This window comes from Chelonoidis abingdonii, chromosome 23 (assembly GCF_003597395.2).
Source record: "Chelonoidis abingdonii isolate Lonesome George chromosome 23, CheloAbing_2.0, whole genome shotgun sequence".
NCBI lineage: Eukaryota > Metazoa > Chordata > Testudines > Testudinidae > Chelonoidis > Chelonoidis abingdonii.
In genome coordinates, this window is record NC_133791.1 from 7,808,399 (window position 1) to 7,829,327 (window position 20,929).

Genomic DNA, 20,929 nt, shown 5'->3' on the forward strand with positions numbered 1-20,929 from the left:
CTGTCTGAGGTGTTGATGTAGTTGACTCAGGAGACACCACCAGGATATTGCAATCTAGATGTTCTTCCCACTTTGGAAGTAAAAGCAACTCCCCTCCCACCCCAAAAAAACAAAAAAACAAACAAAAAACCCTCACCACTTTCATCCACCCTTTTGAAATATTACAGGAGCCTCCAAACGCCACCCAGAAGCTGACAGCAGGCTGCCTCTAATGGCTTTTAGCTGCAGGATCTCCAAGTTCCCTTCTGGTGGCCCATCTAAGCCTGGCCCACCTGGGAAAAACTAGCCCAAACCCTGCCTTGGAGCAACCCAAGTATGCAGGATGCTGGCTGTGAAATCCAGTGAGATTTCTGTGCAGGATACATAACTCAGCTTGTTGGCTACCTACACTTGCATGGCAGGCGAAAGGGAGCTAGAACTGAAAAATCTGGTGATGTGCTGCAGTGTTTGAGTAAATGTTGGGTCTCAAATAGGGAACAAAATCTATCGTTCAAGGGAGCTTTTGAGACAGCAAACTAGGGAAAAACAAGGGGCAGAGAGAGCACATAACCCAGAATAGTTTGCTGGCAGTACTTACATTTGCAGAAGATTGTCTGACTTCCTAACCCAGTTGCTCTGCAGCCTCCTGCAGAATGCTCTCCATCATGCGCCGCCGACACCACAGGGCCTTTGCCCTGTCACGACTTTGTCAGCTTGTCTCCAAGATAAACTGTGAAGATATTTTACTCAATATCAGAAAGAAGGCTTATTCCTTTACCCTGCAGCAGACATGGAGACTCAGCAAATACCCCAACCAGCACTGCTCTTGCCACACTGTTGAGCAGACGGTGTGCTTCCCCAGAGGTGGCTGCATTGTAATGAAGAGCAAGAGCCCATGTGCCTCAGAAGAGTGTTAGATTAATTAATTAATCTTTGAAAAACATGTTGAGATCCTCAGATGAGGAGAATCATGCAAAATATTTTTTGTTATGTGAATCATGTTATCTGTGGCTTTAAGAATCACTTCACATTCTATTTTAAACAAGTTCTCCGATTATTTAAACAACAAAACTCAGCACTGGGTTGGAGCTGGAGATTTACATAAAGAACACACAATAGGAGATCAGCAGGACTCCAAGAGATCGAGTATGTGATTTAGTCAAAAAAATGTAGAGAGCACAGCATGCATGTCTCCCTCTAACAGGCTGCAACAATCTGAGAACAGAGTGGCGGATGTCTGTACATGACATCATAGAAATATAGGGCTGGAAGGGACCTCGAGAGGTTATCTGGTCCATACTCCCCTCCCTATTAAGGCAGGATTAAATATACCTGGGAAGTTTGAAGAAAATTTGATCACTTCCTTTGTTAGTCAGTATGGAAGTGATCAGAGGAGTGTGGAATTAGCATGACCTTCATCATAAGTAAATTATAACCTGGCCAAACTAAACATCACCCCATCATATATTGGCCAGAATCATGATTCATCTCTCAACAATGGAGGTCCATGCTGTGTTCAGATTGCTGGAGGAAGCACTTAAGCCCAAGCAATAGCCAGCTCAGGCAATGGAAGGAAAATAAAGCAGGTATAGAACCACAAAATGCCAGGGCTACTAGCCAGGCAGTTCATATACAATTACCTGGCTACAGACCAGGTTGATTGCATCAAGTTTGCGGAGCTGTAATTATCTCTTTGCAAAATGAAGCTGAACCAATCAATTTGCAGGGCAGCTCAGGTTCTAGCAACAAACAAGCTAGAGATGCCAAGGACTGCATTGTTTTGTGATATTTTCAAAGGGGTCATGGCAGACTCAACAGTGCTGGAGGACATGGGGAAAGTACAACAGCACCAGCACCAGCACAGTTCCCCCCACCCACGCCCACACACCCTACCCTACCTTTGTGTGCCAACAGGAGCAGATTCCTCAGAGGGTGAGAGCACCTAGTGCTTTACTGTCCTAGCTACCATCAAACCAGCCCTATAAGGGGAGGATCTGGGTAGCAGGTCAGCATGTGGCTTTTCCCCTTTAGCCAGGTCAGATGAGCCAAGGCCAGGTGCAGGAGAAGCCTCTCCAGATTTGCAGATCTGGGGACATGGGCAACTAGTAGACTGAAAGCAACCCCTCCAAAGTTATTCCTACCAGCTCTCTCTCCAGATAACACTAGTCCCAGGATCTGTTCCCAGGAGGAAAAACAGCTTGTTGTGTCCCTCCCCTATTTTATGGTCCCTGGATTTCCTTCCTAATGGAGCCATTAGCTACAGCTGAGCCCAGCCTGCATTCCACTCCTCCCCCAGCTGGGTCCCTTTGCAAGCTCTGCAGTGAGGGTAGACACCTGTGGTAGGTTTTTTTAACTCTTGCCCTGCCAAACACAAACTGGGGGTTTTATGAGAGCCAGTAGGGGGGAAGATTTTGTGAGCAGATCCATCTCTTGGCTTCCCCTGCCCCATCTCCCCGGAGCTGCTCTCAGCTTGGATGGAGACACTGTTTATGTCTGATCCCTGTGGAAATGTGGCCAGTTTTGACAGGTTCTCTGATCCCTTCCCTTTCCCCCCTGCCCTAGGCTGAATGGAACTCACAGCGCTGCCCATCAGTTTCAAGTTCTCTCTGGATGTTATTATTTTATTTGGATTTATAGTTTCCTGTGGGACGGGGAGGAATGTAAAGCAGCAGCAGCAGCATTCCTGCTTTGTCACTTGTCGAGAAGAAAAGGAAACAAAGGTAACATCAGCAGAAGCAAGACTGGATTGTAATAGATGTTTGCAGGCTGGCCAATGTTAGGAAAGAACAGAACTGCTCTGTGGCTTTAGACTGGGGATCTTCAACCATGCAGCGCTGCGTGAAGGGCTCAGAGCCACAGCGGAACAGGGCAGCCTCCCAATTCAGCCACCTCTTGCATGGTTCCACACCCACCTTTTCAGTCTCGAGTGACTTTTATTTTAACGGAAAGAAAAACCACAAAATCAAGAAGGAACGGCAGTAAAGTCTTGGTGAGAGAGTGCAGCGGGCGTGTCCCTTCTGAAACAGGCTGCAGCAGCTCGGAGAACAAAATGGCCGTTGGTCTCGGCACAGGAGGACAATGCTTAGAAAAGTAAAGATGCAGGATGTAGAAAACAAAGGCACCCTAGTCTGTTAGCCTCGACGGCAGGGCATTTTATAGCCTTTGCTAATTAACTTTACTTATTGCAGGGGATCTGAGTTCTAATTATAGAAGAGCAGAGCATAGGGCACCAGACTAGGAGCCAGGTTTGCCACTCACCTGCTGGGTGATCTTGACTGAATCACTTCCTCTGTCTGTGCCTCTATCTCCCCTTGTGTCTATTTAGAATGTAAATTCTTTGGGGCATGGACTAGGTGTCTGTCTGCACAGCATCATGGGGCTCTGATCTCCTTTGAGGACTCTAGGTGCTACCAAATACAAATCAGAACAGTAATTTTCTTCTTTTGTTCCTCTTTAACTTTGGGAAACCAGCTTAATTTTTTGTGCTGAGTGTGTCATATATAGAGATTTTGTAAAAACTTAAATCACGGCTCAAAGCAGTATGGGAAAAACATAGCCTGTGGCTTGATGAGTCATGCAAAGATATTAATAACCACACACAAAGGAGATAATTAACGCATAGGCAGTGCTCCTAATTAAATGCTTCATCCTCATTGATGGGAGCTCGGGTGTGAAATCCTTCTCTTCCGCTTACCAGTTCTTATTATGGGAATCAGTAGCATTTGACTAACCTGTAGCGCAGATGGGGCTTCAAATTAGTGCCAATTCATAAGCAAAAGCTGCAGTTTACATACAGATGGGTGGGAACAGGATCTTCCATTTTTAAAGGAGATTCCACAGTTTTGAAATTTTTCTGTTTTCGAAAGAGAATGAAAACCAAAAATAAAATAAAAATAACAAAAAAATGTGGACAGTTCTGATGAAATGGAATTAAAAAAAATAATCATTTTGTGTGGATTGAAATGTTCCATATGGATAAAATAAAAATGCTGTGCTCTGATTTTGACCTTTTAAAAATGTTATATTATAGAATATAAAGTTTAAAAAGCCCCATCAAAAGTCATTTCAAAATGGAAAAAGAAATTGTCCATTCCAAAGCGGTCGAAAAAGAACATTCTGTTCTGTTTGGTTTTTCCTAAATGATTTTTTTTTTGAAATTGTCACATTTCCACAAAGTGTTTTGCTTTTGACAAGTTGACAGTTCTTGATGGCAAAACGTTCTGTTGGAAAATTCCTGACCAGCTCTAGGCTGAATAGAGAATCGTATGAAATCAGTGTTAACCCAGAGCAAGCTGCAATGCAGCGAGTGAGATGCTGGCATTGCAAGGACTGCGTGGGCAAACACAGCAGCCTTTGAGGTGTAATCACTCTTGCTCAGCCTTGGGCAGGAGAACCTGTTTCCCGGGGTTGGGGGGAGGGCTAGGAGGGGAGAATGGGAGTTGTTAGGACACATCCATTATTCCCAGTGCTTTCCAAAAGTTGCCATTGTCCCTTCTGACTTGGTACCCCCACCTTTGCAGTAGATGAGCCTCACACACATTAATGAAGTTCTCCTCACAACCCCTTGGGAAGCAGGGAAGAATTATTAGCCCCATTTTACTAGCACAGAGGGCCAGATTTTGAAAGGTATTTAGATGCCCAATGAGGCAGAGAGGGGGCCTGGTGTTTGAAAGCACCTCGGGGCCTATCAAAGGGAGTTCGGCACTTTTGAAAATCCCACTGGGCACCTATCTCCATCTTTAGGCGTCCTAACTACTTTTAAGAACCTGGCCTGGGGAGACAAAGGCCGAGATTTCCAAAAGGTCCTAAGTCTGTTAGGCACCCAATTTCTATTGAATTCCAAGGGAAGGTGGGTACCTAACTCCCTTAGACCTCCTATGAAAATCCCAGCCTGAGCAGCTTGCCTATAGCAGGGCCAGGAATTGAACCCAGACTTCCAGCATCCCAGTGGCTTAACCCCTAGCCTGTCTTTAACCACGTCCTTTACCTCTGCTCAGACCACACCAACAGCCCTTAGCTGAATCTGTCATCTGAAGGGCAGCTCCTCCTGTCATACTGTGTCACAGTGTCAGTAGTGGGGTAATCATCAATCAAAACCATGACTCCTCAGCACGGGGGTGAGAACGCTACCAGCTAGATTGTTCTTCTATGACCTATATTATATTGGGCTTTAGTAAGTGCTAGATGCTGAAGAGGGGAATGACTTTATTAATTATCATTATTGTTAATTAAAAACCAATTAAATGAAAGAATCCAAAAATAGCTAGTAGGGGCCTGTCTCAAACCTTCCCAGCCCTGAAATTCACGTGGAAAGCTTTAAATTCCAGCCTTATCTTACCCATCTGTTGCAACACGAATAATACACACTGTAGGAATATGTATCCTAGTTATGTTGATGAATGGCTCTCTGGAAGCATGTAGTTAGATAGGCCCAATAGGCAAACACACACTTCACGGACATCACAGTCGATAAGCACTGAATGTATCTCAGCTTCTGTATGTGTTCATCAGAGCCTTAGCATGCAACACAGCGCGATGTGGTTAGAGCTTGAAAAGTAAAACAAACTGAATGGAACTGCTTTCAAAGTAGAGCGTGAAAACTTGCCCTCTTCCCTCTGCATGCAACTCCCACCGGCTTTGGTTACAGTAATTAGTTCCCAGGCCAGTTTCAGTCTGTGTTTACTCTGGGAAAGCTCGGGGAAGGCTCTGGGCTCGGGTTGGTATAAATGAAGGAAAAGACTGTAGCCCGATTGGCGGGGGTGGACGTCAATGTCCTGAAAGGAAACCAGAACTCTCACAAAGACCAATGTAATTCAGTCCTGAGTCGGTTCTTGGTCTTTCCTTGTGAATCAGATAAGAGTAAAAGAGTGGGAGGGGAAGAGAAATAGAGGACATTGAGAACCCAGCCTTACTCCAGCCCCCTCCTGGAGAAGACATTTGTTTCTCCTGGCAAGAGGAAGAAACCTTTCCAGACGTCCTCTGAGAATGACCCGGTAATTGAAGTAAAGGGGCAGAATGCTTGTTTCTTTACATTTCTGAAGGAAAAAAAAAGAAAGAAAAACCTTTCTTTTTCTTTTTTGGCTTGAAGCATTCAGGTTGAGTCAGGTGCTTTGGATTGTTGTTATTGGGGAGCTGGTATCGAAAATATGAATACACGTGTGTATGTGTTTGTGTGTCTATGCACGAGAGTTGGAAAGGAGGTTTTCGGTGAAACAGGTTTGCCATCCAAAAGTGGTGATTCATCGAAACTGAAATTTGTCACAGGATGAATTTCTTGACTTGAAAAAAATGCTGAAAAAAAATTTGGAAAACTTTGAAAAATCCCATTCTGACATTTTTAAACATTTTGGCTTTCTGGTTCAAGCTAGCGTTTTATTTAGAAATTCAGGCCAATTATAATAAAAAGTTTTTTTTAAAATGGTCCCAATTGAAACAAAACATTTCAGTTGACCCAAACAGGAAATTTCCCCCTTTTTTGGTTTGTTAACATCTTCGAGATTTTGACTTTTTGTCATGCTTCAGAAGAATAAAATTTTTATGGAACAGGAAAACATTTTCCTACCCAGCCCTTGTGTGTATATGTGCATGTATGTACCTTGTCTGATGATCAATGGCACTCAAATAATTTGCCTGCTGCCTCCTGTTCAGTCTTATTCGCTTGGAGCTGGTGCTTTCTGTGTTTTTATGTTACATGGCAGGTACTAACAGGATCTCCCCTGTCTAAGCCGGAAGCACAGCTGGTGCATTCATAATGTGCATACACAAGGTAACTCTCCTTGAACTTTCCATGGTATCCCCAGATATATGATGCCAAGTAGAGCCATGAGGCAATGAGGCTCTGTGGCCATCTGCATGGGGTCACAGAGACTAGGCTTACAGAACACACTCCTGTAGGCAGCCAGATGTCCTTCACACCTCCCTTAGATGTCACTTGATTGCAGTGAACCCAGTAGTTATTAAGAGCGGCAAAGGAATCCTATGGAAAGGTAGGATAGGGTAACAAGAGACAACCAGGGCTGGAAGGCAGGGAGTGGGATAGAGACCAATTACACTGAGTGGCCTTGGGCATGTCCCATAACCTCTCCGGGCTGAACTGATGTCACTGCTCCATCCATGTCCCCAGGGCCGGTGCAAGGAATTTTCACGCTCTAGGCGAAACTTCCACCTTGCACCCCTCCCAAGCCCTGCGGCAGCTCCTCGCCCACCTCTCTGCCCTGAGGCGCCTTCCCTGTCAGGCCCCCTCCTGGGAGCCATGCAACACCTCTGCACTCCAGCTCATCTCTGCTCCACCTCCTCCCCGAGCACGCCGCCCCCGCTCTAATTCTCCTCCCAGGCTTGCGGCACCAAACAGCGGATTGGCACTATAAGTCTGGGAGGCGCGAGAAGTGGAGCAGTGACCACGCACTCGGGGAGCAACGCTGTAAAAAAAAAATTGGGGGCATCGCTTTTTGGCACCCCCAAATCTTGGCACCCTAGGCAACCGCCTAGTTCACCTTAATGGTAGCACTGGCCCTGCATGTCCCAGAGTCAGCTGGTGGGATCCCACAACAGAAAGAAGACACAGGTGCGGTCAGCAGTGGGCTGTTCATCAAGGAAAAGAATATGTCCCAGACAGCTCCCCAAGTCCAGTCCGGTGACCCCATAGGTGCAGGATCCAGCTTCCCATCCGCATCCCCCCTTCTACCTAGTACTCCACTTCAGCGCCTGTGTATGGCAAGAGGGAGGATGAAATGACGTTAACTCTTTGTCCACCAGGAACCAGCTAGTGGCGCTGTAACACTCAGTGCCTGAGTCAGTGCATTGACTTCAGTGGAGTCCCTCCGGTTTGCACTGGCGTAAGTGGATGGAGAATACGCCTCCCTTGGGCTTTCCCTCAAGTAAGATGAGGATAGAACAACACCAACTTTCCTACCTCCCAGGGGCATCAGGATGATTCCTTAAGTCTGCAGAGTGCTTGGGACATCCAGTGCCCCAGGGCTATATTGGCATCACTGGGTCCAGAAAGCCCTAAAAACGTGCCAAATACGTACTGTTTACCACCCTGGAAGTGCTGGGAGCAAAAATATCTCTCCACCTCCTGCCCGGGGATTCCAAATTAATTCCTCATTCCTCACACTACCTCTCCAGGCTAGACTCTCCTGCTTGCAGGAGCCAGAGCTATTTCCACTCAGAAGTGATTATTTTTTCCATGCAAGGCACTGAATTTAGCCGTATTTCTATGAAGGGTGTTGGCTATGAGCCGTCCTTAGGTGCCAGCTTGGGTCACAGCCAAGGAATACCATGCCCTGTTATGGAGTATGCATTGCACTCATGGTGAGATCTCACGCTGGTCTGATCATTCTGAGTGGAGAAGGCTGACTCAGTGCGGGGGGGAAAAGAGGGTGTCGATGGAGCTGTAGGCTGAGCATGATCTGGAAACAGGGCAGGGCCCACACACAAAGTCTCATATCAGTGGTTAAAAAAATGGTTTAGGAAAGGCGGGATTGGATTGGAGCCACTGGGGAGCTAGTTTGAGTACAGCGTATAAGTACCTTTGCAAGGAGAAAATACCGGGGACTGTAAGGCTCTATAATGTAGTAGAGTAAGCAGAAGAACCAATGGCTGGAAGCCGAAGCCAAGAAAATTCAGATTAAAAATAAGGCAGTGAGGAGGATTAACTACCGGAACAAGCTACCGAGGGAAGTGGTGGAGTCTCTCTATCTCTCTCTGGGTTTCTAACCCAGGCTGGCAGCCTCTCTGGAAGATGCTGGAGCCAAGCACAAGTTACTGGGCTCAACACAGAGACTACTGCGTGAAATGTAATAGCTTGTGTTATACAGGAGATCAGAGTAGACGATCCAATGCTCCTTTCTGGCCTTAACACCTCTGATTCTATGACTCCATCGTGTATTAGCCCAAGGGTTCATTAACATTGCACAGTGGGGTTAGACTCGTCTCAGCAGATTCATAGATAAATCATAGACTTTAAGGTCAGAAGGGACCATTATGATCGTCTAGTCTGACCTCCTGCATAAAGCAGGCCACAGAATCTCACCCACCCACTCCTGTACCAAACCCCTAATCTATGTCTGAGCTATTGAAGTCCTCAAATCGTAGTTTAAAGACCTCAAGGTGCAGAGAATCCTCCAGCAAGTGACCCGTGCCCCATGCTGCAGAGGCAGGTGAAAAACCCCCAAGGTCTCTGACAAGAAACTGCTCAAGGGATATGAAGCAAAGATAGCTGAGAACCACATACTGCCAATTACCATGTTATTTGCTGCGGGGCTTATTTTAGACAATGAGCTTTGTCTAAACCTTTCATCTGGATTATTTTGGGTGCCTTGCTAATTGGGAGATTAGCCAATCACAGTGGTAGACTACCTCGCTGGCTTTGTCCATGGGACATCTCTCTTTGTGCGGCTGGGTGGGGTTGGGTGGCTGGGCCTCTGCTTTGATACTGGCAACTACATTTCATGCCCATTGAACTATGGGGGCTGATGATTCTGGCCTGCGTCAGACTGGGAGGCGGAGGGGCACTCCCTAAGGGTCCCCTCTTCCTTTCGTGAGTGGCTACAGCCAAAGCTCACTGAAGTCAATGGGAGTCTTTACACTGACCTCTATGGGCTTTGGATCAAACCCGCCGCTCCTTTCAGTCCGGACCTGCCGCACCCCCAGTTATTCCAGTTCTGAGCCCCTCCCTTAGCTGTATCGACGGCCCTCAGTTCTGACCCGTCTGCTGCTGTTCCAGTGCTGTGCCACGCAGCCTGATTGCTCCCCCCATCCTCAGCTGTAGTACTCGCTACTCTTCCGTTCCCCCCCATCCCGCCGCCAGCAGGGCAGTTAATGCCCTCTGATACTTGACTGGAGGCACCGTTGGCTAGCAGTAATCCAGTCCTGCTTTCCGCTCTTGGCTCTGCCGATTCACCTCACTTCTGACCAGCAACTCTCATCTGTTACTTTGCTTGCTCAGGCACCAGACACTGCCAGTTCACCTAAAGCCTGATCCAATGTACCTATTGCGATTCCAGGCCTGGGAGAGCCATGCACCTCTGCATTGCCGCTGCATTAGGACCTGCTGCACCGCTGCCCGGTCCGCTCTCCACCATGCTTATAAAGTCTGATTTACTACCAGCTTCAGTGCTGCATGTGCCACTTCCGTCTCTGTTTGCTTAGGCAGGCCTGAAATTCAGTTTTTCTGCAAAGGGGCAGGAGATATCACAGTGGTGAGTTATGAGAGCATGGGCATCAGGGACCCCAAGGTTTGTTCCCAGTCAGATGCAGAAGTGGCCCTAGCCGTTCTGAAGAATCACTGCTCTGAGAAAACAGATGAATTCCTTCCTCTTGCAAACCAGGAAACGTTTGGCACTTGACAGACACAGGCCTGACTGAATCGTTAGACTGTATATAACATAATTACTCATCCAGCATTCATGGTAGCTGCTGCATCGACATCCCTGGAGGAGGAAAGGGGAGTTCATTCTCCTTCTCTCTTTCAATCCTTGACCTCTCTGTCAATGGATCTGCAAATGTGCTGATGGGTTTGATGATCCACTGAGGATTAGAACGCAGCCCCCAAAGTCATTTCACATGGGCTTCTGAACAGCCATTGGAATAAATGTTGAAAACCTTCGCTCACTTGTTCTGACCTGGGCTGGATTTGAACAAGTGAGCTGAAAGCAAAAGAAACCATCGCCTCTAAATATCCTGAGCCATCCAGTCCTCCTTGTAAAAGTTATGCCATCTGTACTAAGGAGACTGAGACCTGAAGATGTGGCTGAAGAGGGAAAAAATGGTGGCAAAATTGGAAGGTGGGTTTAAAACAAAACATTAAAGTATCAGCATATTAGGCTAAGGGGCTTTTTCTCATCTTCTTAAAATTCCTTGTGTTCTTATGAAAGGCCACATAGCCAGGAATACATTTTTAGGGTATGGATGGATTGATGGATGGACGAAAAGGTGCTGTCGCATGGTTGGATGGATAGAAGGCTGTTGAGTGGATCATTGAATGATTAGATGGATGGAGCTGAAGCATGACACTTTTCAGCCTTGCAGACAGTGAGTCTTTGTGTCTGTACCTTTCACCCGTTCCAAGGCGTTTTCCTGCTGCATGCTGGCTAAGGAAGTTTACCCTCTTGGGAGGTGAAAGGTGTGGATTTTGAAAAACAAATGGCAGAGCTTAAAGTTGGAGGGTTGCATCCACTCATTTATCTTCCAATGAACAGAGCAGAGCTCTGCAAAAGTGTTTCAGAGCATGAGAGCTATGCCAGACAAGTTCTTTATGACTCTGAGGAATCTCTTTAGAAAGGAAAACTATAGCAGACCGCACAACAGTGAATGTTTAAGATTACAGTCAGTGGGAAGGATTTTAGCTGATAGTGGGATAGCTTCTAGGAGAGATGCAAATTGGGATGAATGAAACATACTGCTTTCCTGCTGAGAGGTTTAATCTGGCTAAATCTATAGCACCATTATGCTGGCAGGAAACCAGGCAGAAATCCATCAGGAGCCTGCCTGGTTTAGTTGAAAGTTTTGTCGAAATCAATATGTTCCCACAAGACATTTTGATTGAGATGAATTCACATTTTCAGCTGGAAAAACCTTCTGTTGGAAAATTTCTGACCAGCTCAATATGTTGGCTAAATATAGGTCCCCTTGGATGTCTTTCTAAATGAACTGCTCTAGCTTAGCCAGAAGATCTGGGCTTGATCTAGGAATCAGCTGGCGAAGTTCTGTGGCCTGTGTTATGCAGGAGGTCAGACTCTAGATGATCATCTGGCCCCAGTGCCTATGAATTTATGAAGTCACTTAGTTTTGCCACCAATTTCAATGGTTGCATCTATGTTGATTTTCTCTTTAAGACCTTCCACTGTTTCATTAGCAGTGATATAACCCCCCTGTCGATGGGAGCATTCGTGTAGCCTTGCCAAGGGCACTTTAAGAATTTTCTAAAAAGCGCAGCACAGCCTGCAGAGTGCTGAGTGGTTTTGAAAATCTAGCCACGTACATCCCTACAGGAGCTGCCAGTGGCTGAGCATGGTTGAAAATCTAACCTTTAGGTGGATGCTTAACTGGGAACTGAGCTCATGTTAAAATCTGCCCCTTTGTCAGAGCAGGTCTAGATGACATGGGGGTTCCGCTGCAGGTGAGCCCGTGTGACTTTGCTATCGTCAGTGAAGCCAGGCTGGCAACAGTCCAAAACAAAACACTAGCCCAGTCATGGCCAACGAGGCCAGGACAGGGCTCAGGGCAAGGAACCTTCACACAGCAGGGTGAACAGGAGAAGCCCAGCTGAGCAGAACACAGCTCTAGGATTGTGGCTCACAACTGAATTCCTGTGGTGGGAGGGTCACAAGAGAGAAGATTGTCTGGGGGTCTCTCAAGTACTTCAGTGTTCCATGCACAGTTATCAGCTTAAAAATTCACAGTCAAGGCTGGGGACGAGTAGCAATCGGTGCAAGTGGATATTGTCCATAGAATGGGCCAGTGTAGTTGCCTCTCCCGGACTTAATTGGAAAAAGAAGAGAAGTGTGTTTGTTTGTGATGATTATGGGATGGGGTGATATTTATCACTGTAATTACAGTAAGAGGGACCCCTGTGGTCGGCATTCTGGCAGTGTATCGCTGGAAGATTTAGCATAGGCCTAGCCTTGAAACTAGTCCTGGGCTGTTGCCGCCACAGTCTCTCTTTCTCACTCTTCCAGCACTGCTGAAAACACCAGCTGACAGGCAAGCTTGTGTACCAGCCTGGGGATGTCACAAAAGGCTGCAGTTTTGAAAGCAAAAATGTGTGTGTGTGGCGGGGGAATCAAATTAAGGGCACCATCTTGCACATGTTGGAGTAAATGGCAAAAGTCCCCTTACAAGGAAAACGTGAAGGATGACTGCCAAAGGGCCAAATCTTCTACTGAGGTAAATTGGCACAGCTTCATTAAAGTTAATGCTGATTTACATCAGCTGAGAATCTGGCTCTCAGAGGGGAAAAGAAGGAATTGCTTGCAGATGCCGGCACGCTGCTGCCCCTTGCTTTGCTAATGCAGCTCACTCCTCATGCATTGTCCTTCTTCGTTATTCTAGAGCTGGGCTCCCTCCACAACGGTGACAACTCACCCTGCTTCTGACCTGCAGCCCCTGTTCTGTTGCAGAACTGGGGCCCCTCTGCAGCTCTGCCAACGCACCTCACACCTGACCTGCAGCTCCTCTTGCTGGCTTTTCCCATACAGCTCTGGCAGTGCACCTCAAAACTTCTTTGTATTGCAGTCTTGGGCTTCTAATAAGCAGAAATCATGCCAGACTGTGTGTGTGATAGAAGAAGGGGGAGCTGGGAGGAAAAGAACATTTGCTGTGCAGCAATATCCATAATAGACTAAACAAAATATTATATACATCTGCAGTCCAGCTAACCCAGCTTCTCGGGATGGAAGGCTAGTGGAATTTAGTGTTGTTTGCCTAATACAGCATGGTGACTTTTTTTTCCAAGATGAGGCATTTTCTGTCTATCTCTGGTGAGTCTTTAGCACAGAAACTGCCTGAAATTTAGCATACAGGCTAGCAGTGCTACATAATAGAGTGGAGGGCTGGGGATTGTTTGGTAAAGAGGGGTCTGTTCTCCACCCACAGAGCTGTTTATTTCCTATTATGTCAGTAGAAATTACACCCTGTCGTGGAGAGAAGAAGAGATTCCACAATGTATATTTTCATGCCAAGATACTTGTTACCAAAAAATGGGGCCCACAAATTTAAAGGGACACCATCAGCTTAAAAACCCATTGTTAAAAGAATTCCCTTTCCTCTGTTAGTGCTGAAACTGTGAAACCAGAGAGAATTTTAGAAATCTGATTTGCTTTTTACCCTTAAACTTTTGCATTTCGCCCAGGTTAGTGAATCAAGACTGGGCAGTTTCAATTTCACATCTTGCTGAGCCCCCAGTGTAGCTTCATTATGGGACGTTTAATGTTCTGTTTTGCAATGTATCACTTGGCTATCACCACCACATATGTGGGATACTGTAAATAACCCCCCCTTTCCATGCTTAGCTTTGACAAATCTGCCGTGGAACTACTAATTGACTACTGAATCTAGGCTGGTCAGTTTCACGTCTTGGGCCAAATTCATCCTTAGCGTAACTCCACTGAGGTTGATGGGAGTTACTCCCGCAGGAGTTGCTGACTCTAATGATCTTATCACCAGTCTCTGGATATTGGTTGTTTTTCTTAAAGTCCCAACTCCCACAGGCAGGGGATTACTTGAGAATCTCAACTTTCATTTAAAAAAAAAGTAAATTTCATGCCCAGGTGGTTTCAGAGAAAACCTTGAACCCAAAAGGCTCAAAACCCAGAAGGCAAATTAAAAAAAATAAATCCAAATTTATTATTTTTAAATATCTCGTGAGTTTTAAACTAATCTCATGGTTGTTGGGTTGTTTTTTTCTGGTGGGAGAGGGAGTCTGGTTCCTGGTTTCTGAATGTTTGGGACTGGCATTGCTGCTCCAAGGGCAAATCCAGAGCTCTTGTCTCTAGTCAGTTTCACATTTGACTTCCCATGCATTAGCCCAATGTCATTGTATTTGGGTTTCTAAAATTTCTGGGGAGTGTTCAACGCCTTCCCCTCCCACCAACAAACAAACAAACACACCTTCCTTCCCATATTTGTACTGACATTTCAAAACAAAAAGAATTGTGAGAATATTTCTATTCATAGTAACGTAGCAAAGCTGCAGTTTGAGCTACTGCCACTGCTGAGGAATCAGCATTTTCCCCACATTGTATAGGTCTGGTCTTAGATGCTCAGATCTGATTAATAGGCTTGCTCAGTGTCTGACTTTTATGTTGGGCTCCCATTTGTTAGCAAACACACCTCTTGAACGTCGTGCACCAAATTTTTCTTTAATTCTAACCAAGGCACATGGAGCCAGCCTGTGGAAGGCTTTCAGTGCTTTACTGCCTTGCTTCTGTCTTAGCCAGATGTGCTTTGGTCTGCTGATCTTGGAGAATCTGGATGACTAGGCATCCATGGGTGCACGCCTACCAGCATCTGCTAGTAACTCCCTGCTCTGCTTCTCTTCAGACATGTTGCTGGATATCATTGTTGCTGCAATTAGTTTCACACAGAATTTTTTTTGCTGTGGCTTCTTAGCGATCCATCTTTACTCAGCAAAATATATAATTATGTGCTTAACGTTAGGTGTGTCCTTAAACCTGCTGACTTCAGTGTGACCGATGCATATTTTTAAAGGTAAGTATGTGCTTAAGTGCTTTGCTGAATACAGATGGACTTAAGCAAGTAACTAAATGCTTTGCTGAATCGGGGCCTCTTTCCTTTAATGTCCTTTACAAAAGGGCATAAAAGCCACCCGAGTGGCATTTGCTAGGCCCTTAACTTAACCTACCTTTGTTAGTTTTCTCACTGAGCAGCTCTTGTATCAAAAGAGAAAGGAGGGAACTGGGAGTTAGGAGTTCTGGGTTCTTTTTTTCATGTTTGTCACTGACTTACTATATGAACATGTGCAAACTGCTTAAGTTCTCTGCCTCAGTTTCCCCAGCTGTAGTATGGAGGCAATAATGCTTTCCCTACTTAATGGGAGGCCATGTGATATAAGGCCTAATTAATGTCTGTGATGTGCTTTGCCCTTATAAATCTCTTTCATTTGAGGACCTCATATATATCACACATTACCTTAAAGATTCCAGCCAAGTGGTGTTTAAAAAAAATATTATTGTTGCGGCTAATCCAGGCTGCAGCACTCAACCAAAACAAACCAAGCGCCAGCTTGCTGGGTGTCCCATGCGCGCGCACACACACACACTATGGGGGAACCAGCATGCATTAGGGTTGGATAGAGTATACGTAAGACATGCAGCAAGTTGGGGCTCAAGTAATGACTCATGAAAAATCTCTCTCTCTATTTCCATACATATCCATCCCTCTATCTTTCTATCTTTGGGCTTATAATCACCAGGATATCTGTCGGGGGGCTGGAATCTTTAAGATAAAATCTACTAAATGGGATGTCCACAGAAAAGTGGGTTAGTTTCCAGACCTAACAAGTGTGAGAGCAACCCAGTTTTGCATCCCTAAAGGATAGCGAGCGTATTTCTTCCGAGCATCTCAAAGAGCTTCGCAATCGTTCAGGAAGCCTTCCCAACCCCACTGTGGGCTGGATAAGCATTGTGATCCCTGTTTCACAGAAAGGACAAAACAGGCAGGAGAACATAAGTGAAGGCAAGCACACTTATTCACCCAACAAATCCAGGGATCCTGAGCCCTCTCCTATAACCACTAGCAGCACGTGCAAGTTTGGGATTAGGTTTTTAAAGCCAGGTGCACATATTTGTAGGTGATAGTCATACCATGCACCATTTGAGCCCTTCTTTAAAGACTTGCGTGGTGCTTGGTCCTTGTGCTGACCTCCTGCACGGGGGTGACTTGCATCCTGATGTGCACACACTGCTATGTAGCTCATTTATGCATTGGAAAGCCCCAATGTACATGACTTGTGAATATACTGTACCCAACGATTAGCCTCAAGTGAGCCAGTAAATACTGAAAGGGCCCCGGCTGCATTCCTCACAGGCTCTGCGTGCTGTATGGGACAGTTTCCCAAAATCCTCGGCTCTGCTCTGCTCCTCTGCTCATTTGGACCCCCCTCTGCTCTTTGTCTGGAACTACGACTTCCAGCACAGCCAGCCAGTTGGAACCCAAAAAGCATCTCTCGCATTTCCTCTGGCTACTCGGCCCTCTAGTGAATTGAGATCCACGATCAAAGGGCCTACAGCTGCTGCTTGTCTTGGAATAGCAGGAAGCATCGAGGTGGTGGCAGGCCTCAGGGACACAGAGCCAAGTCCAGAGCTAATGCAAAGCAAGTGCAACTCCGCTGAGGAAAATAAACCCACCACTCTAGGTCAGATCCAGGCCTGCCAAACATCAGCACAAGTCCACCGAGGCCACTATAGCGGCAATCATTTACCCCATGGCCCAGAGAGGAATGAATTTTGGCCCATAGAGACATTTTAAGATCTTAAAGTGTTATGGTTTTTTAAAAAACGTGGGGCTTAAATAAAAGAGCCCTGGTCAGTTGGAGAGGAGCAGGCAAAGCGAGCAGAGGTTGAGCTCTGGGTGGGTGAGAAGGCGAGGCAGGGCTAAGGCTCAGAGCAGGGAGCAGGAAAGGCCCAAAGGGAAGAGTTTATGTTTCTGTTGCTTCAGACTGATTTAGGACTTTGAGTGACCCGGCAAGAACCTAGCTGGAGAGACTAGCCCGAGGGACCGAGCTGGAAGGTGGGCAGAGCTGTGGAAGAGCAGCTGGGACACAGACCGAGTGCCTGCTGCACTATGCAATGTCTCTGGGCTGTACACGTCTGGATGTGCCTTCCCGACACAATCTGCTCTTGGGCCTGTTTCCTCCCTCGGGTTTGTGTTTCGCCTCACACCTCTGGCTGCGTTGATCCAGGAGACATGGTAACTGATGCAACGTGCAGCACAGCTCAGCACTCAGTGCAGACAGGGACTGTCACCTTCAACACTGCCTCACTTGGCCATGGGTTAGATGGCACTGTGTTAAGCAAAACAGTCTCCGTCTAGGCGGACTATTTAACACTGCGTCGCTTGCCACAACTCCTCAAGGTCACGTTCTGTCCCAGTATGATTGCCCAGTGCCCCCGAGCCTTTGAGCTTTGTCTATCTGCCCTTATTGTCATAAGTGCTCAATGGTTTATTTCACAGAGGTGACAGCTGCCATCTTGGCAAACGTACCCAGAATAGAACTGGGGCGCTCCAGAGGTAAAAGCATGAGCTGCTTCGGCTACAGAACGAGGCTCTGCAGGCAGGGGACAGACTGTGACAGACCCAGATCCTGTGTGGATCAGGGATACAAGGCACACACTGAGCAGTGGGTTACACTGCCCCCAATGCAGGGTCCTGTTACATGGGTGTAGCATTTTCTACAGTAACAGATAAAAGGGTGGGTGGGTGGAAAGGGAGGCAATACACAATGGTGCGGCCTGATATAACAAGGGTTTTATTGGCATGAGTCTGGAATGGCCAGATTATTCAGTAGTGTTGAGCTTATGCAGGTCATGCCCGAGGAGTGGGTGATGCTGTCAGAAATCGATTAGTGGGCAGAGTGAAGCTTAGGTGGCCAGTTAGCATCTGGTTCTGCAATTCATTACACGGAATTCACCGCTGCGTAAGTGGGATACCGTGAATAAATCCTGTCCCTTTGCCGAGTCTGCTGTAGAGCTCCGCTCTTGCCAGTGAAAGGAGTTCTGACCTCAGTCAGTTAAACTAAACCGTGGTAAAACTCTGAGGAGTTCATTCTTGAAAGGCTTCTCATTCTTTTCTGATCCGGAGGGAGCCACTTTCATCTCTACACCCTTTCCTTTCCAGCCCCCTGATCCTTGCTCTAGTGATTCACATGGGCAGTACTGCTGCCAGGATGGGAAGCTTTGCTGGGTCTGTACATAGTCAGCCCCCATGGGGTTATTTTTTTAGGATTTGCTTTTGCTGAAACATCAATTTGTAATTTACTACCATCCCTGGGACTCTAGTGTTTCCAGTTGTGAGGATGGCCGTTGAGGTCACTGCAGATAGCATTCCCTGACTGCTTGCAAAGGCTGCACTGGGCTGTCTTGCTCGGGGTCAGCGAGGTTAAGGGCCCACAATTAATTGCCAGGACACTTCTTTCCAAGTGAGGAGTGTGATGGATCTCAGCGTGCATGCTGCCTGCACAGAGGTAGTGTGAGGAGTAGGGCGAGCAGATGCTAACCAGGGAGAGGGAAATTGCAGGGTCCTTCAAATCTGTGCAGTGCCGTGCATTTCACAGAAGGCAGTGAGGGTACCTTTCTGATTTGAAGGTGTTGGAAGCATGCTGGCTTCCAAGTCCTGTTGGTGGTGGCAACACTGTACAGTCTTGGCTGATTTACCACTCAGCAGGTGGTAAAGACAGGAGAATGATGCAGTTTTCTGCAGACCTCTCTTCCAGTGAATGGATTTAGTAAGGTTCATCGCCTCTGTCTATTGACTGGAATCTCTTCCTCCTCTTCCTCCTTGTTTGAATTTGCTGGGTTTTCTCTTTCTCTGGACCTGGGTATCTCCACTTCTGAGTGTTTGGTCCATCTAAGGCCAGCTGAGACAAGATGCTGAGAATCCTTCCTAATCCATTCAGGAAAATCATCATCAGGTAAACCGCAGTCTCTATTTGGCAGCAAATCACATGACTCCTTTTGTAACATGTGGTCACAAAGCTTATTATCCACAGTCTGGAGAGAGTAACATGTCAGCCATGGGCATATGCTGTAGGTGGGGTTGGTCCTGCTTTGAGCAGGGGGCTGGACTAGATGACCTCCTGAGGTCTTTTCCAACTCTAATCTTCTAAGATTCTGTGTGCACCAAGCTGCAGGTTCTTTTCTCTGGCAGACATTGTTTGCCTGAACATAAGAATGGCCATACTGAGTCAGACCAACGGTCCGTCTAGCCCAGTTTCCTGGTTTCTGACAGTGGCCAGTGCCAGGTGCTTCAAAGGGAACTAACAGAACAAAGAAATTATTGTGTGATCCACAACCTGTCCTCTAGTCTCAGCATCTGGCAGTCAGAGGATTAGGGACACACGGAGGAGGGGGTTGCATCCCTGCCCATCTTGGCTAATAGCCAGTGATGGACTCATCCTCTGTGAACTTATCCAATTCTTTTTTAACCCAGTTATACTTTTAAATATTCTTACCAATTCTGTTCTGCTTTTGCTGTGAGGATCAGATACTGATCTAACAAGTGTTCATCTGTGATCAAATAGTACTCCTAACCTACTTGCCAGTTTTCTCTGAAGGCTCCATATGTCTGAGCCTTTGACTTTCGAGTTTTTCCTCAGGGAACCACCAGCCTGGAATAAATGGAACAATTGCTCATGTGTTCAGCCCTGAAAGCTGCCCTGACACCTTGGTCCAGCGGGGTTTCTTTCGAATTTGATTCAGCACTGAATATAGCAAGTCCTGGACCTCCATCCAGTTAAAGTTTCAGTCTCTCTTATTTTATCCAATCTCTTTTATTTTATTCATCCCTATTCAGTGCTCGAAAGAGCAAGAGGCTAGTAATCCTGTTGCATCAGTTAAATATAGTCCACCTCCACATGCCATTGTGTTTGAGCCTGGTCCTTGGTATGGTTTATTTGTGTGTAGGCCATTCAGAGCAGGGTTATAACTCTGTGTATCTTGGCTGTGAGAGGAGCCCGTAATTAGCTCTCTGCTGGTCTGTTGTGTCTGCTGCTTGGTGCCTTTGTAACCAGAGTGCGAGGAACTGACAGGCCCCTGCAGTGTCATGCGTTTAGCAGCAGCTGGTAGGAAATGTTCTAATCCTTATTTAATAAAGGGGGGGGGGGAATAGGTAAAAAAATCATGGCTTCAGGCTCATTTGGGTTGATAATTAGTTGCCCCTTGTGGAGCTGAGGAGTTTGAATGGGAGGGGAGGTACCAGTTATAAAGAGGATGTTGATAAGATACCCACCACCTTACACACATACCAACATATATGCAATAAACCGGGGTAAGCACGTCTTATGCTTCAAGGCATCAGCTGATCATCGTAGGGACCTGGAAGGAACCTCGCTTACCCCATGGACAGCCAGCATTACACCATTGGCCATTATGAGAGTTTTATCTTCACTTAAAGGTCAGGTCATGCCAGCATCCCAAGACTGGACTTTGCCACCGGCTGTGGGGAAGCCCATGTTTGTATGTATTCCAGTCAACTGCCCAGTGGTCACAGCTCCAGTCACTGTGTGTCAGGGTTTTTTCTTTTCACATCTAACAAAGATTCTGCATTAGCTCAAACGTCAGGGGCCTGAGCTTGGGAAGCTAAAGAATCTGGTTGTTGCTGCAAAGTTCTGAGCTGCCACGGCATGGAACAGCTGTGTGGCTATGTGGTTGTTCCGTGACCGTTTGCTGTAATTCCATGCACTTAAGAACTAGTGGGTAAAAGGTTTATATTG

General features: G+C 46.5%; 1 protein-coding gene across 1 annotated transcript in view; it reads left to right on the forward strand.

Moving 5' to 3' along the window:
• The window catches only part of ACAP3 (ArfGAP with coiled-coil, ankyrin repeat and PH domains 3), a 167,773-nt gene that overhangs the window by 30,341 nt on the left and 116,503 nt on the right, over positions 1–20,929 (forward strand). The window lies entirely within an intron of this gene.